Raw genomic sequence first — 14,389 nt, 5'->3', positions numbered from 1 at the left:
GGTGTCATGCTTCCTGCAGAAAATACCCTCTTGATTAATGGATCATATTTATTATCATTCTTATCTGGTGGGATGGTTGCATAGGATGCAGATCTTGAGGTGGAAGTATACACCTGCACCACCGAACACTTTGGAGTAGGGTGTCTGGAAATAAAGTCAGGGTGAATATATGAAGACCTGTACTTTTTCACCACCTCCTTGTTCACAGCAGGAGTGGTGTCGGGTTTTTGCCATTTTTCTAAAATTGGGTGTTTCAGAGATGTGTAGAAAGGTGGCACATGCTTCAATTTGGTGTATCAAAATCCACCTCAGAGGAGGTATCTAGACCACAGGCCTCCTTAAAGCAAGAAACTTGGTCTTCTAGATGAGATTGATCAGATATCAATTCATCTGGAACATTAGGTGACGCAGCACATTCATACCCAAAGGGAATGACATTGTCATCTTCTTCGTCTTCCTCAAAGATAGACCTAAAGGACTTGAAAACATTATTTTTAGATAACAGTTTAAAACTTGCAATAGGATCTGAGGTCCAGGTCAACGTCCAAGGGCCCTAGGACGTGAACTCCTTTGACAAACAAGTCTCTGAAGTCTTTAGCTTCGATTAAGTCTCTGTGGTCGACACCTTCAAAGCTACTCAAGATGACATCCCTGAGGTCTTCTGACTCTGGCTTTTGGGCACGCGGGTCAAAGCCTTTGACGACTGCCTGCCTGACTTGGAAAATGCAGTGGGATCGCTAACCTTCTTTCAAGGGACCAGGAGGGGCTGCCTTCGAAAATATGTCCTTATTTTTTGACTGAACCTTTCTCACTCGGCCGCCGGCCGGTCTTATTGGGGGAAACGTACATGGTGCTTGTCGGGTGAGGAATCGAAAGATGAAGAACGATGGCATTGTTTCTTTGACTTCTTTTGTGACAACGAAGAATGACAGGAATCGCTCCTAGATCTCAACCGCTTGCAATGTTTGGAGAACTTCTTGGGCCATACTGGAGACTTGTCTCCGGTAGAACTCCTACCTTCGAAAGATTTTTTCGTTGAAGGACTGGAGGATGGAAACTTTGAAACCGACCGACCTAGGGTGAGTTTCGACCTTCTCTCTTTTAAGGCCTTGCTAGTTATTGACTGGCAGGGGCCACACTTGATGACTTTGTGCTCTTTGCCAAGGCACCAGAGACACATTATGTGCGGATCTGTGATTGACATTTTCGAGTCACAGTCCGCACATCTCTTAAAGCCTGTTATTGGCATAGACATTACTGAGAAAGCAAAAAGAATTATAAAAGATAGAACCGCTGAGGCGAGTCGAACCGTTCTGAGAGTGTGCTGTTCTTGTGGAAAAACGGAACTGAAGCAACGGGCAAAGTGCATGCTATTTATACTACCATCGACTTCACGTCCGTACGTGGCAATGATAACCGTTAAGGGACATTGACACAATGCTGCACAGCACCCTCTGCTATCAAAAACTTTTCAGAGATGGCAAAGCAGGATATGGATACATCATGGGAGGACAGAATCAATTAGAAACACCTGCCACCCTACCACAACTGACTGGACTGAATCTTCTTGTTGTGGGAACCACCCTCTTCAAATATTTGCAGTACATCCAAGTCAGACTATAGATTCCACAGGAGGTAGCAGGAGTCAATACCCCCATCAAAAGCCTAGCTCTGAACTGCAAGAGCTGCAGCAAATATTCTGAAACACCTGTGGTCATAGGCACAAACTCCTCCATGTTCAACGCCTTGTCTGCTCTGTGCTGAGAGATTGCAGGATCCTGTTACCCCATCATGTGGTCCATTCACCCCCACGTGGCAACAGGTGTTCTTACAAAGGGGACAACAGTTAAGTGCACCACCCCATGGACCAGTTGGCAAAGGCTGCATCACACAGTTGGGCTAATTGTCATCCCAGCATAAACAACCATAATGGTTCCTGGCAGAGTTTGTCTTGATGGAGGTCATTAGCAAAGATGTCTAGTGATGGAGGCACCAGAGAAAGAATCACTTGCAGACAGGTTACATGTACAGTGGACCCCTGTGATGGATGACAGTTTGGATGTCAAGTAATTTAAAAAAAAAAACATCACCAGTCTGCAAGGATGTACAGTAATTGCCCAGTTTAAATTGACTTCTTCAGTGCTTTCAGCAAGTGTCACCAATCACCCTGCAATGAGATTTTGAACCAATGAATTGCAACTTTGGAGAGTAACCACACTCTGGGGGAAACACAGACTTGCTATGTGAGCAAATATCTCAACAAACCAACATGTTTTACACCATTCCCGGGGACCTCAGCGAGGCACATGGTATGGAACATCAGATCTGCGCTAAAAACGGGATACAATTCTGGTCAAGATCCAAAAGGTTATCCCCTGGAGACTTTGAGGATGTCCGATGTCAACTGGATGACACGCTACTGGCTGGAATCATGAAGGAATCACAGAGTGCCTATGCTTTTCTTATCACCACTGACTGGAAGAAGAATGGAGAAGTCAGGATATGTTTTGGCTACAAACACCTTAACAACCACACCATCCCTTGGTAGACAAGGCTTTGGTTTTCAGACAGAGAGTGGTTCTCAGTCCTGGATCCCAAGAGTGGGTATTATCAGATCGTGATGTACCCTGATGATTGTGAGAAAAACGTTTTTATATGCGTGTGAGGAATTGCCATATGGCAAGGGTGCAAAGCCCAGGCTTTACAAAATATTTATTAGTACATAAAATGATGCGGGTGATTCCTTCTCCAAAAGGGTAATCTGCTAACCAGATGGCTCTTTGTCGCAACTCCATGTCAAAAGCATAGCGCACTTATGCCCTGCTGCACCAGTAGCCTGATCCGCAGCACCTGCTCACCTGGTGGCGCAGAGCAAATTCAAAGGTCACAAGATGCCCACTTGACTGTAGCAGCAACTGCAAAGTAACCACAGAACAGGGGTGACATTTAAGATATGCCCCCTGTACTCAAACTACGATGATCATGAGTACCCCATGCTGGTGACAGGGTAATCTCTAAGAATAGTCTATGCCTGAGTTTAGGCATAGTGCATGGCAAAACGAATGGACATGGCCGCCACATCCCAATTGATATTGTACATGTGTCAGCTCCTGGGAGTCAGCTCTGCTGTGGAAGGGAATGTGTATTCGGGTCAGACGGACCGATACTGCCACACGACAGGACCGAATCCCAGAGGACCCAGTCTCTCTTTGATTCTCTTTGAGAGGGTGCAGTAACCCCCTACCCCAAAGAGAGCCGCACAGCAGGCAGCTGTCCTGGATCCAGGTATCAAAGGAGCACACCCATATAGGAGGAATAGCCACACACTAGGATGCTACATATCCAAAGGTCTTTGTTGTCGGTAGGAGTGAAGGGGGCGGGAGTAGGATAGGCAGGAGTGCTCTGGACACTGGAAGAAGCCTTCCATCATATTGTTTCCCACTGTGTCTCGTTCCCTTTCCTGTCTCTTCCTCTTACTCTGGAGCAAAATACTTTGGGTGCAAAATCAACAGGGTAAGGTCCACTCCAGCCAGGAGCAGGCATTGGTCCCCTAAAGCAGGCTAGCTTTTGACCAATCACCTGAGGAATTGTGCCCTTAAAAGGAGTCTCGCACCCCTACAATATAATTCCCTCAAGGATCTTTTAAGGCCAAAGAGACATTCTGAACATTCTCACTTGGACTTCCTTGGGGTCAGTTGCACTGTCCAAAACCCTCATTGAACATTGGGAGTGATCACTGCTGTGGACAAGGACCAAACATTCTGCAACAGATCTTCCATGCCAGAAGACCAGACCCTGAACTGGAGTAGCCTATCCTCAAGTCATTTGGGAAGGCCTTGCTGAGGTTCCCTGTTCTCCCGCAGCAAAACGGGTCGCTCCATGTTCCCCGCATCTTGAACAATAGGCAAGGTGCTGGTATCTGCGTTCCTACAACCATCCAAACTATTGCACTGCATCTAAAGCAGCTTGACACTGCATCATGTCCTAGCAAAGCATGTCACCTGCTTGGTCTGAAGCATCTGCTGAATGCCAGAATCTGAACCAAATCTTTGGAGGGTCATTCGCCGACTCTAGCCGGGTTTACAACCACGGCTCTGCCCAGCTAACCCAAGAACCGCGGCCTCATTGATTGCACATTGATGTACCCTCGATCACATCTTCAATGACCGTCACCCGCCAACTCGATCGGCTGGAGTGTCTCTCGCTGACCACTCACCAAAGCCCAACTCAGCCTGACCAACTGCAAAGCGTTCTTGGGACCACCCTGACGTGCATCATTTGAACTGCCACCATTCGAATGCACAGAGCACCCACATTCGGCCTTACTCGACGCCTGCTTGCTGCCAGGAAATCCACGATCCCACATGCCTGAATTTAGCTGGATAAGTTTGCATCATCGTTCGACGCTGTGTTTGATGCGCCAGCCCATCAAGAACTGAATCCAGGTACACTAACAGCACTAAACAGCCCCCTAGAGACTGGCCCCGATCGCTCCCATTTTCAATCAACCCAATATTCTTTTTATGGTAGTACCTTACCTACCACCCCGGGAACTATGCTCAGAGTGCTACTTTCTCCAGTATGTCGCATCATCTCTGTTCTTTCCTTTGTGGTGGGTTTTTGTACAGTAATCTCTTTTCGTTCTACTTGCAGATGGTGTGTTTTATTCACACGTTTATATTATTATAGAACCTTGATTGGACATTCCCTTTATTTTGGACTGTGATACTGTGTTATTTTATGTCACTACTGATTCACCTTCACACCCTTCTTGAGCGTATAGCCTTCCCTCAGCCTGCGTTACCACAAAGGGCAAAGGAGGTATATCTCGTGTTATCTTTATGATTGTATTGTGTTTTGGCTTGTAGAAGTCTGAGGGCTTAGTGGGCCATTTTACCCTTAGTAAACCTTGTACTTGTGCGAGGCAGAATTCAATTTGTCACAATGCCCTCTGGAGTATTATGAATTCATCAGAATGCACATCACAGTTATGAACCTCCTGGAGGTACTTGTATACCTCAATGACACTATTCTGTTCTGGAGGACGTTGGTGCAATGCAGCAGAAGGGTCATCAAGGTTCCTGACTGCCTGCTGACCCCAGACTTTGAGGTGAATGCAAAGGTTTTTAGGGTTCTGTCATAACTACCAGTGCTTTGAGATTGATCCTCCTGTGTACTGTAACATCGCCAGCCTGCTGGCACCAGAGCAACCTCGTGTGACCCGAGCAGCGATTCTCTTGTTTCAGCTTCTGGATCCAGGCATCACTCTATTTAAAGGTCAACTGAAGATTCTGCCCATCCTGCCCTGTTGAGAAAGTTGAAGTCACTGGTACAGAAATGAGGAATTCTCGATATGGAGAGTTACGTTAGCGACAGAGTAGTACACTGGCTAGGCTGTACTATTACCCTCCAGGACTAGCATGACCGAACCATCAAACTGGACCGAACCATCAAACTGGACCGCTCAAGGTTTCACTAGCCACAAAAGTGTAAACCTATTGCCATCATACAGTAGGTCACCAGGAAAATAGCTGTTCACCCTGTCACCTACCTCCAACATCTGCAAAGCTCAGATCCCACAAACCGTGTCTACATAGAGTAGGAAAGGTGCGTCTGGAAATGGACCAACAAGGAATATAGAAGATCTTGGTGGATCAAGCACTCTCTCCTCCTCAACACCTAAACTGCCACCCGGTACAACTATACCCCTCCTCTGTGCCTCTCTGTATCCTATCCCCAGCTGTATATCTGTTCTGTTGTAAACTTTGAAAAGCACTGAGTTTTGGATCTGTAATGTTGTACACCTCTGTAAATCACTCTGTTTTGTATATGTACTGGTGTATACCTCTGTAAAGCACTCCGTTGCTTCTCAAAGCTAGGTCCGCGCTTAATAAATACCATATAATAATAATAATAATAATAATTGGTGGTGACTGACCCTTTTACCTGCGATGTGAAGGGTTTTCCCATCAAAATCCAGACATCCATCACAGCTGCACATGTAGGAGATGTTTTCGTGCACTATGACAGGCCCTCAATGACCCACAAAGGTACCCAAGTCCAGATTTCCAATCACAACTAATTAAGCAGATGCTGGAGCTGACGGGCACCAACAAGATAAATAATAACTATACCAACCGCAAAGGGACTCCCAGTTGGAGAGGTTCAATCATACTCCTCTGGCCTTGCTGGGCACCCTGAGATCAGAGAAGAGCAGATGGAGCCAGCATGTTATGACCCTCACGAATGCTTACAACTACACTAAGAATGACAGCACAAATTTAAAAACATATCTAATGTTTGGCCGTGTGTGGACCTGTGCTTTGGAGGTTTATCAGATGGAGCTGGTGGTGAAACTTATGCCAGCTATGTGGGGCAGCTCCAAGATCAGCTAGAGCAAGCCAAAAGCTTGCACAGGCAGCTGCACAGAGCAACTAATGCTGCTCAGACTCCAAGGTCATGTTCCACTCATTGCAGCCAGGTGATTGTCTACTTGTCTGCTGCCTAGGCAGCAGAGGCTGGGACAGGCTCTGCCATAAGTGGATGTCATAATTCTTCTTTGTAGAACATAAGTTAGGAGATCCCCTGTGCTCTGACTGCCGGATCTTCCAGTATGGGATAAAACATAGCTTCCCCTTCAGAGGGCTGGAGAATCGCAGCCACCTACTAGACTTTCAACGAAGCAGTGCTTGAGTGTTGCAGAATCATCAAGTTCAAACGATTCCCAAGACTCTAATGTCCCAGAAAACACAATGAACTTGTCATAATATGCTTCAGATTATGTTGGTGAATAGAATGAAGTTTTCTTTATTCCTTCTTTGGACTGTCACATATGTGGTCTCCCATTTCACACTCACGAGACGCAAGTCCTTTTGCCCTGATGCTCTTGAACCTTGCCCAGAAGCCCTTGTTGGGGTAGATGGCAGTGGAAGATAAATCACCCCTAATACTTCCACTGGAGTTAGCAGCCATAAACTGCCATTCTTCCAGGGAGTGTAGTCCCAACCTTAAACCACGTTATCAATCCTCTGCGGTCCAGTACAAGGTTCCAATTGCTGCAGCATTTCAACCTCCTTTCCTGTCTTCAAGCATCCAGGTTCCCAGTATTCCCAGGGTGCCATGGGAGGTTTCTCTGATTCCAGGTAGTCGGTGGCAACCTGTGTTTGCTAAAATATAATCTGTGCTGGCATGTTTCACACAGCATGCACAGTGTATCCTTGAGAACAAGGATATTTAAATGAGAGATTGTAACCCTCTAGTAAATTCAGGTGTTACTAATCAAGCTGCAGTGAGATAATGGCAACGTTGTCCAGGCGCCCCTATATTGTGTTCTGTGAATCATAGAATATGTGAACAGACTTGCTAGCTAAAATCATAATAATGATGTTAAGATAGCACATCTTGTGTGCTTCATTCAAATTAACGTTAAACAGAGAATATGAGGGGCCCATTTCTGACTGCACATGATGTTTCAGTCAAGACAATGGCCCTCAATGTGAGTTTGCTGCTATCCTGGGGGTAATTCCTCTAGGACACCGACAAACTGTATCACTATTACCGGCACTCATTCTGGTGGAATGACCACTGTATTCCGAGTGCCGGGTGACCTTGTAACTCCCCATTCCATGGAGTCCCATAGGACAAGTTTACTGGTGATTTATGCCGGTTAGATATCAGAATGACCTCCAGTTTTTAACTGGACGTCATTCCGGCCACCTCACTGGCAAACTCGTAGTAATGAGGGCCTTTTATCATACTTAGTCATTGGTGTGGCAGAGAATGGTTATTTATTGTACGATATTCCATGTTTTTGGCATGTGTCAAACTTTACATGCATGTTTAATTGCCTTTGTTATGACAATAAGTGCCTTGCCTGGGACTGTCGAGGACTGGCGGCGGAATGTTCTAGGAGGAAAACACCACAGTTGAAAGATGTCAATTGCTGGGGTCCCTAGCCTGAAGGAGACTCTCTGCCACTGAGTGGCTGAAGTTTTCTGTAGGCCTAATATTTGTGCGTGCTATCCAAAGGATGTAAAGTCAGAACAGAAACTCGCCTAGTAGCAGTCGTCAAGGTTTGTGTGGTGGGACGCGTGGTGGGTCGCTGTTGGCTGGGATGTCACCCAATCCAACGCAGGCGTTTGTGGTTCACTGACACGGCTGCAGGCACTGAGGTTGAGTGAGTAGTTCTGGGGATTTTGGCAATTAGACGGGGCTGCAGTTTGTTCATGTACTCTGCTACATTGCTCCCTCCATGTCCAGGACATCTGGCAATTGGGTTTTTGATTGATGGCACATGAGATCCCTCAGTTTTACCTCTCGATCAGCCATGAGCAGTCAAAAAATGTCCATGCAGCTCATGCAAATGCTGCAAAGTTGCATATTAATCAAGCAAGTTTCACTTGGCTTAAAACAGCGCACATTACATTTGATTTGTTTACTTTGCCCTTTCTGTGGTAGGCTGCAACTGACACATGGAACTGAAAAGAACAGGGTACATTCTGGCACCAGTTAACCACAGCATGGATGCCACCTCCAGCAAGAGAGCGGTGTGGCAGTTAAGGGAGGGAGTGGACATTTAGAAATGCAGAACCTGAGCTGATCAAGCCAAAATGGGCGGATAGGAAGAGAAAGGGAAGCAGAGGAAGTCTGAGATGACCAAGCCAAAGGGGCAGATAGTAAAAGACAAGAAGAATAATCAGCAAAGCAGAACCTGGGTCAAGCCAAAATGGCCAGATAGCAAGAAACAAACAGTGGAAGAAGCAAAAAAGCAGAACACGTGTTGGCCAAGAGAAGAGGGTCAACCCAAGACACGAGTGCGAAAGGGAGTTGGCTATGCCAGTGGAGCCAAAGTGCAGGAGAAGCCAGGTTGAAGGCACTCGCTTTAGTGAGAGGCATTCTGACCCCGACCCAGAGACTAGCAATAGCTGCCTTGTGAAATGAGAACTGAAGCCCAGAACCTGGAGAGTAGTAAGGCCTTCAGTTCAAATAAAGAAGTTTTTCTAAATCCCAATAGGAGGAGAAAATCCTAACGGCAAGAACACTGACAGGAGCGGTGTGATGCTGGAAATGCATCGGAGGTACAGGGCCTCCGTATCGTTGTCCTTTACTGCTTTTTATCGTGTGTTCTGTCATGTTTTACGCACAGGAGTTTGTGTGGGACTCATGGCGGTGCAGCTCTCTTTTGGTTTGGTGTACAGACCCATGGGATACCCTTATGACACCCATGGGTGGGTTTGCAACCTAGTGCCCCTAGTATATGTTTTTGGGCACCTATGTGTGGCCCACAGAGAAGGGTGCGGGCTGGTGGCAGCTCTGTGCTGAATTTACAGGTGCCCTGAGCGTCCTCCATTTTGGGATGCCCACGACCTGTCATTGGAATCAGTAGATACCTGATGGAAACAAGATGGCCCCCGTGGCCTCTTGCCTTCCATCGCTTGTTACCTTGTTTTACCAAAGTCCTGGGAAGCCCTGACTCGGTCCCTTCCCCCGGACTGGCTGTTGGGTGGAAGTTCCATATATGGTGTTGTTGTGAAGTCCAGGCCAGACTGGCTGGAGCCTCCCCAGTGACTCTATGTTGTGGGTACACCATGTGGGTGGGACCTGGGTGAATGAAGTGTGTGACTAATATGCACTTCTTGTTGTGGATGTCTGGTTTCTGGTGTTTGACAAAATGACTGAGACAGCCCTGCCCGAAACTGGTATGAATGCAGTGTGGAGTGTTGAATGGCTGGGTACTTGTCCCAATGCACATAACATGTGGTTTCTGGAGAGAAGTGAATGGCCTGAATGCACTATGCACCTCATTGGCTGCCTGACTGCATGAATGCCCTTCTGACCGATTGGTTGCCTGAGTGTGACCCAGCAGAATGAATGGGAGATCAACTAGTATATCTGCGGGCCTCTCACTGCTAGAATTTGTGTTCAGAAGCTGAAGAGAAACTGGAGTTGAAAGTGAAGCTTAACCTTGGAGCCCTTTTGGAAGAGAAGTCTTGCTGCTGTTCTACTTCGTCGATTTGAAAGTTGCTGTGTCTCCAAGGACTGACCCAGAGAGGACCTGGTTAGGCACCCTCTTCCAGAGCTGCGAGGGACCATCGTGCACTGCTAATCTTTGCCAGCGCTCCATGGTAGACAGACCTACAAAAGGCTGCCGACCGGAGACAGGGACGGCCACGGAATCCCAAGGAGAAGCGCCTGGATACTGTTGTCCATCACTGTTGACGACCGCTCTCGCATACCGGAGCCGATGTGCTCCCTTTGCCTAAGTAACCTTTGATCCAAGGACGCTCTTGTCTGCATCGTCAACCGATTTGTCCCGCCTGAGAAAGTCGAGGCCGCCAACGCGCGGAGGAGCATCCGCCAGTGCGTTTCCCGCCACCTGACGACCGCAGAGTCTCCTATGACCTGACGCCCTTGCTGGGCCAACGTTGTTCAAACTCTTTGCGGTCCAGAACTATCATCACTGAGGTGCCCCGCACGCCTCTTCCTTGCAGGACACCAACGCTCCGTAGTCAATGAGCACCGCTAGGAATGAAGCTGCCACCTCACCGTCGTCGTTCAACCCTTTTCTTCGTGGAATCTCGCCGATCCATACTCCTGTCTTAAAAGGAGCCGCGCAAAAAGGATCCGTCAACGACCCAACTTAGAACTCTGCTATTCCAGGTACATTGGGGTGTAGAACTATTTTAGAAGGAACTAAGACTCTTGTGAACAATATATGGACTGGGATTGTACGATATATCTTTATTTACAGGTTGCCCAGGTGGGGGGGTCTCCACACAGAACTGTGTCTAGTGGTAGGGGCCAGTATTCTGCCAATTGTTCTAGACCAACTGCTTTCCTCCTATATCTATTGTTGGTTACCTTTATTAATTGATATGTGTCACATTTGACCAGAGTATAGTTGATGCACTTTAATGAGATCTGATAATAATTGTGGTACCACTTAGGGCTGTGTATATTTGCCATTATAGATTAACTAAGCACAACGTGAGTTATTGTGATTGTATATAACTTTGAACTTAATTATATAAAGACTGTGTTTTAATTAATACAGTGTGTGGACATTCCTTTGTGGTGGCTTGGGGACTACACTGTACTTAAGAACCAGCTTGCATCACCTCCTCAGAAGCTAGGCCTTGATTGCTCGAACAGCGCTACCCTAAATAGCATCTTGGCTGGGGTCCTCTGTGCCTCTCAAATGCCATATAGAGAGCAGGAGTACAGACCCCTCCTCCAGTCTTTACAAGCGGCGAATACCATCTACTAAACGCTTAAGACCCATATGGGAAATTCCGTAAATACAGGTTGTGTTTAGTAAAGCAGTGGAGGAAACCCTTGAGGACATGAGGGGTACAACAGCAGCTCATATGCTGACCCACCACCGAAGGGGCAAGGCACGGCCAAGGCAAAGAGAGAGACCAATGCAAGAACTAAGACCACTTCGGATAGCTGGACCAAGAAAAAGATCAAAGACATGTGTGAGGCACTGTAAACACACTCAAGACTGTGAATGACTTGATGAATATTGGCCTGGAAGTGGAACCCCAGAGATTTGGAAATTTAGACTACAGAATGGACTTTGGACTCAGGCTTGCCGGTATCCCGCAGGTAAACCCTTAGCTTATCCCCCCCCTTGATGTGGGCCCCTTTTCCCACTCTCTCCCTTCTCCTTTCCTCTTCGATGCCTTGTCATGTTCTTCTCCTTCACTCATCTCTCTTATGTGAGCCTCTCAACATGTCCTCCACTTCCCTAAATATTACCGCCAGCTATCCTCCTCTCCTTTCCTTTAAATTCTTGCCATTACCACATTACTGTTGTTTGTACTCTTCGCCAGCTCCTAATTTTGCGTTTTCTCCACTTTTACCTTGTACCGCCTACACCCACTTTTTCCTCCTTATTTGTTTCCACCTCCTCATTCTCTCCTTCACTGCCATGTCTTCCCTGTCTCCTCCTCATAGCCCCTTTCTCCAGCTAAAACTCCTAATCCTTAAAGCTCCTTTCATCTCCTCCTTAGATGGTGTCCCCACAACTTTCTAGTTGCTTCCACCACCTCTTCTATCCCCGTTCTAGCCCTGTTCACCCTCCTTCGTCTCCTCTCTGTGCCCCAGCTCAGACTCCACTATTTCCTTTTCAATCTCTGCCAACTCCTTTTCTCTCTTCACCACATGGCCCTTTTTATAGCCCAGCAGGCGTAGCTGTTGATATCAGGATTGTGTAAAGCACTTCAGGTGGGGTTTTGTTACGTGCACGTCACTGAAGGACTAAAAAACGCTCAGCTGGCTCCAACTGCTAAGCATGCTGCAACACAGGCTTGCTACCTCTTACTTGTAGTCTAAATGTGCCTGGGTATCTTACCATTAACTGTTAACTAGAACTATTTTTGCTTCCCAGGCCAACTGGTGCCTTGCAAACATATCCATCTGGCATTAACTCAGTGCATTTGGGAAAGGGTATATGGGTGCATTAAGACACATCTAGAGGACATTTAAAGCAAACTGAATCATATTTAATGGTCAAAAGTTATGGACTGAATCTTATATGAAGGGTAGGTTTGCATTACACGTCCTATCACCCTTCCTCCGGCACGGGTCTTTGTCACACCCCCCAGTGTTATTTGTTGTTCTTAATGCAGTACTGTGACACAAGAAGCTGGGAAGAGGAGAGAGGTTCTAGGGAATCCCCCATTTAGCACCACCAGGGGTCACATCAAAAAGATAGGGAATTGCTATGGTCCACAGAGCTTCCTGGGTACCTTTTCCTGTGTCTGATAGGTGGTTTTCTTGCTTCCCCCACTTCTAAATAGTCCTCCTCTAAAGGAGGGGTGATGCTTTGTAAGTCCATAATGGTCTAAAGTTACCCTTCCCGTGTTCCACAGGGAATATTTAAGTGTAAGAAAGCATTATACAACACCATAGACAACCTCATGATAGACGACAATCCATTTGGCCAAATCAATGAACCATCACAGTAGTCTCACAATATCAATGTACCTGGTCTGCACCAAAGTATTTGTCATCTGCACATACTGCCAGGAAGACAAAACACCAATATCATAGTGGGCATAAGAACTATGATGTTCTTTTACAAACACAGTTTGCCGCAAGAACCCCTTTTCCCATCTGTGGTGTATTGGACTCACCCACATCACGTGTCACGGGATCAAGGGAAGTGACACCAAGGGAGGGCGAGAGGAGTTCCTGCCGGAAGGCAGGACGTTGCAAAGGTTGTGAGCTTGAATAAAGTCACGGTCCAACAAGCTCCTGGTTTCTGCTCTTCATTACGTGTGGGAGAGCCCTGTGGGGCTCTGTGCTAGCTGGCGCATGCATAATCCCGTGAGGGCTAAATTTGAATCCAGGAAGCAAACGATACGATTTTTTGGTCATGTATTCTCTGCCCAATGCATGACCTCGGACCCTGAAAAAGTAGCCGCGATCACTGAAGTAGACCCACCCACCAATATATCCGACTTGCGCTTCTTCCTATGTCTCGCCAGCTATTGCACCCAGATTATCCAGGATTTCGCATCAGTGAGTGAGGCCTTACAAAACAACAAGCAACGTTTGAATGGTCAGAAACGTGACAACAAGTATTCAAAACCATTCGACAAGGTATCGCTGATGCCTTAAAACATGGCTTGCTTCAACACAGCGAGAAAGACATAATTGGTGGTGGACGTAAGCTCGGTAGGTCTGGCCGCCATACTCACACAGATTCACCACGCCGATGGTGGAAAACGTTACATTTTCTCATTTGCCAGCAGGAGCCTCTCGAGAACAGAACAAGCCTACTCAAAAGCAGAAAAAGAAGGACTAGCAGCGGTGTGGGCTTGCAAACACTTTCACTTATTTTTCTATGGGAACGGCTATTCTTATACAGGAACCCCCAAGCGAAACTGCCCCCAGGATTGCGAGATGGTGCCTGAGACTCCAAGACTACAGCTTCCGCATCATTCATCGCCCTGGGAAAGAGGACAATCCAGCCGATTTCCTGCCACAATATCCTTGCAAGAGTTCTACATCGCCACCCGCGATAGCGGATCAATACATACACTATGGGACTCATTACAAGTCTGGCGGTAACCCTGCCAGTGATACCAGCGGGTTTACGCCGGTCTCGTAATAATGTACCGGCTCCCCATTCCCATAGAGTCTGTTAGGACTCTATGGGAGTGGGAACACGGAAGTAACAGCACCCTTGCTAACAAACAATGCCGGTGCTTGCATGATGGCGTGCCTACCGTGGCCGATCAGACCTGTCGGGCACAGCGGCCACGGCAGGCAGATTCAGAGTTTGCAGATCTGGAGACAAGAGTTCCGGTGAGCTTACCGGCATCCTTGTTTTCGGACTGGTAAACTCCTAATGAGGCCCTATGTCATACAAGCAGACGCA

The sequence above is a fragment of the Ambystoma mexicanum genome, chromosome 10 (genome assembly GCF_040938575.1).
Source record: "Ambystoma mexicanum isolate Mex_15411 chromosome 10, UKY_AmexF1_1, whole genome shotgun sequence".
NCBI classification, from domain to species: Eukaryota; Metazoa; Chordata; class Amphibia; order Caudata; family Ambystomatidae; genus Ambystoma; species Ambystoma mexicanum.
Note: the sequence above shows the minus strand (reverse complement) of the source record.